This window comes from Onychostoma macrolepis, chromosome 17, assembly GCF_012432095.1.
Source record: "Onychostoma macrolepis isolate SWU-2019 chromosome 17, ASM1243209v1, whole genome shotgun sequence".
Classification (NCBI taxonomy): domain Eukaryota; kingdom Metazoa; phylum Chordata; class Actinopteri; order Cypriniformes; family Cyprinidae; genus Onychostoma; species Onychostoma macrolepis.
The window spans coordinates 26,865,221-26,869,205 of record NC_081171.1 but is presented as its reverse complement, the minus strand read 5'-3'; the positions used below and the strand labels follow the sequence as shown (position 1 = coordinate 26,869,205).

Here is a 3,985-nt window from a genome sequence, read left to right as displayed (position 1 = left end):
TCTCACGAGTGAGTGCAGCGTCGCGTTCCTCTTCCGCGACACCCACAGTAAAAGGAGAGTCACTCAACACTAGTGCATAGTCCATGAAATCTCTCAATCGGACATTAACTTCCCCTCCGGGTGACCGCGATTTAACTGGTTCATTGAGTCCAAAACGGAATAAATCTTTAAACAAAGCTTCATCATATAGAGGAACTTGATCTATTAACTCACAGAACTGCTGAACATAATCCTCAATAGATCGATCTCCTTGCCGTAGACCTAGTAGCTGGTCGACTGGATCTATGGTTAGGCTGGATTGGTGAAAGAGACCGGAACTGATACCTCAGTGACGAGGAGACACTGGACTGCTGGATCCTGGTATGACGAAGTCTTCTGTAATGAGGAGTCAAAGGCGAGCGGATCCATTTGCAGTTTTTATTAGTTCAAGGTCACCAAAACAATGATCAATCACCAGCGTCAGGGATAACACAGATAATCCAGAGACATAGACGTATTCCAGGCAGAGGTCGGTGCAGGCAGCAATCAGGATAAGAGTGATCCTGGACCGGATCATGACAGCAAGGAAGTGGAGCCTGATATTGGTGTAGCTGTCTGCAATGTACTTAATGAGAATGAAAATATGGTTGTTGTATGGTTCCAGGTTGAACATGTGTGCCTCAAGTTCCTTGAATGCAGAGCCACAATGGAGCTCCAGAGCCTGAGTGGATAGCCTGGCTTTAAATTTGCTGTCCAATTCTGGGATGTGCCTGGTGAGTAAGTGCTGTTGAATGCACCTCTCTGCTGTTTTGCAGACTTGTAGGACACTGTCTGATGGTCTGACAAGTCCACCTCGGGACTTCATGTCAATGAGGGTGTGTCCAAGCTCATCTTGTGAATAACTCTCAACACTGAGTGCTGATAAACAGGTACCACAGTGAATTTTCTTCATAGCTGTTCTAACTACAAAGCCAGCTATGTAACCAACCACTGCTTCCTTGAACAAGGACAGACTGGGAAGGCTTGGGATGTATGTTTCAGTGTTCTCTTCTGTTTCAGGATGTGTGTCGCTTTGCCGAAATGGCAACATATCAGAAGGTGTTGCCCCCTAGTACCACTGTGCTGTCCAGTGGGGAGCCGTTTCCACTGGTTTTGAAGGCATGTCTCGGTACCATTCTTTTGAAATAATAAAAAAAATAGCTCAAGGTGGTCTTGGCTAAATTTGTAGGTCAGCAAGTACTGTAACTGTGATGTTGGTGGTCCCACATATGTGTCATATAATTGTTTGAAACTTTTTATTGCCACCAGGAAGCCAAGAAAGGCAGTTTTCCTGCCTGTTGCCACAAGGGGTCGTGCATTAATACCTGGCTCCTTCAATCCAATGATGTAATTGTATGTTTCCATTAAGAAGGCCATGTTGGTTCTCTCATTATCTTGCCTGAGTGGACTTTTAAATCCCCTGGCAATTTCATTTCTGGAGTTCATCATATCAACAAGCCGGTCAAAAATCTCCAGGAATTTGCATGATGGCTCACAGCCAGCAAACTGGGGGAGCTGCAGGTGTCGCTCACAAAACCTGAGAGCATCCGCCACACTGGCGCTAATGGTCTGCGCAGCAAGGTTTACTTTCATTTTTTGACTTTGCCAATCTGACTGTGCAAAGACTGTGCAAAGATTTGATATATTCCCATTTTATGCTGTTTCCACAGGGATCTACAATGATGCCACAGGATGCCAAGGTGATGCGTACCAGCTTCAGCATATGGCAGACATCCAAGATGGCGTGAATCATTCGATGGCTATTTGATGGATCTGGGAAACTAGGGTTGAGTGTTGTGGGATGCAAGTCTGCTCCAAGGTCCTTGAGCATTGAAAAATGTGTTGATGGTCCATCACACGTAAGTGACACCACCTTCACACCCACATCAGACAATTTGAGAATGCATTGGCGCACCAGAGTAGCCCTTTCTGAACCAATCATTCCATGTATCAGAAAATATGCCACTGGAGCTTTCCAGTGATCGTGAATGCAGACGGCCATCAACACCAGTACCTCTGTAGCTATTGGTATGATTTCACTGTTGATTTTTGTGCCAATATCTACATAGCCAAGCATTCTCTTCCCATTCCACTCGATGTGCTTCATAATTGCCATCTCATCAATCATTAGAGCACAGAGTGTCTCCTGTCCCTTGGCCTGTGCTGCAGCAGCTTTAATTTGGAGGGAGGCTAGTACCTCTTCACTGAATCCGGGATCTCCTCCGTTGCTGCTGTACCATCTCCTTATCGTAGATGGGTGAGGCAACCCTAAGTCAAAGGTCTCCCTGACGTAATTGTAGGCCGTGGCTGAATAAAACTGCAGAGTTAGTGCAAATGATTTAAGGGCTGGGTGGTATTTTGTGTGTCTACTTTTCTGTCTCTTTAGTATTTCCAATGGCACATCAGGGCAGTTTTCCAGCATAAATGCTCCATTCTCTGTTAAGAACTGGGTTGCCTTGAGGGACTGAATGATACTCTGAAGGTTTGAGTTTTTTTTGTTTGTTTGTTTCTCCTGTTCTTTTGCTGGTACTGTCTAGATTTCTTTTTTAATTCTTTGATTTTTTTGATTGCTTTAAGCAGCTTTGCGGTGAGGGTCTTTGGACTGCCAAAGCAGTAGCTGTGCTCATGTCCTATTGGAGCCTGAGGAGGACCTTCTGTTGGGTTGTCAGAATTGTCCTCACTGCGCTGCACTGCCTCTGTTTTCCTTAATGCAGGTGCCTTTCTGCGGATCTGTTCCTGAAAAACAAGGTTTTTGTTTTTTTGTGTGTGTGTTGGAAGTTTATATTCTCTTTCTCTGTTATACACTGCTCTTAAACTCTCTATATATGTCTAAATTAAGGTGAATGGGAAAAAAGAGGTAATCCTTCTCCTAAAGCTACCTTCTTATAGTTGCAGCCAAAAGGCCAAGCTGGATTTTGCCATTTGGGTAAGTAATTGACACACAGTAGACAATGAAAGCTTTCATAGTGCTAAGAGGTAGTTTTTTTATTTTATTTTTTATTTTAAACCTGTATAACTGACTTTCATCTGCAGAACACTAAATAAAAAATGCTGGTCATTTCCATGCACAGGATAAATAACTATTTATTTATTTACCTATATATGTATTTCAAGCTTCAAATCATATCACCAGTGCATCACAAAATAATTTATTTTGTGGCAAAAAAGTATGTGACTGCTTTTTAAAAATGTTGTATTTTGTGTTCCACAGAACACAAGTAAATAAGTAAATAATGGCAGATTACATTTAAAGGTTAACTGTCTCATTAACTATAACTGCAGTCACCCAGTTTCACCTAAGGTTATAAATTGTCACGGTGGCTAGATAACCGTTTTTGAGCTTGTCAGAATGTTGTCCTGCAGTTTATGACTGATACTACAAACCAAAAAGACTTACTCTAATCTGTTTAACTAAGTAATTGTCTGTCTACCTTTTGCAAATGTGAAGGGAAACTGAATAATGTTGGCACGGCATCTGGTCGAAGCCTGAATGTCTGTCCTGTTCTATCAAAACTCTCTGCAGCGAAGTGATCAGAGCAGAGGCAGGAGTAGGCAGATGGCCTGAAGTTTTGCCTCCTGAGCTTCGCTACCCACTCTCTCCTCCTGACTGGGTATTTTGGAAATCTACAAAGGAGCTGGACACAAAAATCAAAATAAAGTTTAATTTACACAACTTCAAGCACATGTTTTTAAGTTTTTTTAAATCACTTGATTACAGCAGTTAAAATGAACTTCAAAGGGCATATATTTTAACAGAAATTAACAGTAAAATTAAACTATGAACAGTGAATGCCTCTGTAAATAAATACAAATTCCTTGTGCATGTAAATATAAAATATAATTGTGATTATATAGTGGTTTGTTCCAATACAGTGTTTAGCCAGCAGGTAAGTATATATTCAGTACATTCATATGATGCATGGGTTAACGTAAGTAACGGTAAATTGAGGAGTGTAATTGTATTTGT

At 41.7% G+C, this 3,985-nt stretch overlaps 1 long non-coding RNA gene across 1 annotated transcript; it reads left to right on the top strand.

Annotated features, from left to right (window-relative positions):
* Positions 1-2,257: 2,257 nt before the first annotated feature.
* On the top strand, positions 2,258-3,682 carry LOC131523572 (uncharacterized). Its single transcript, XR_009266810.1, has 4 exons — positions 2,258-2,500; positions 2,599-2,766; positions 2,858-2,944; positions 3,542-3,682. It is a non-coding gene; the product is annotated as an uncharacterized LOC131523572 (long non-coding RNA).
* The last annotated feature ends 303 nt before the right edge of the window (positions 3,683-3,985 follow it).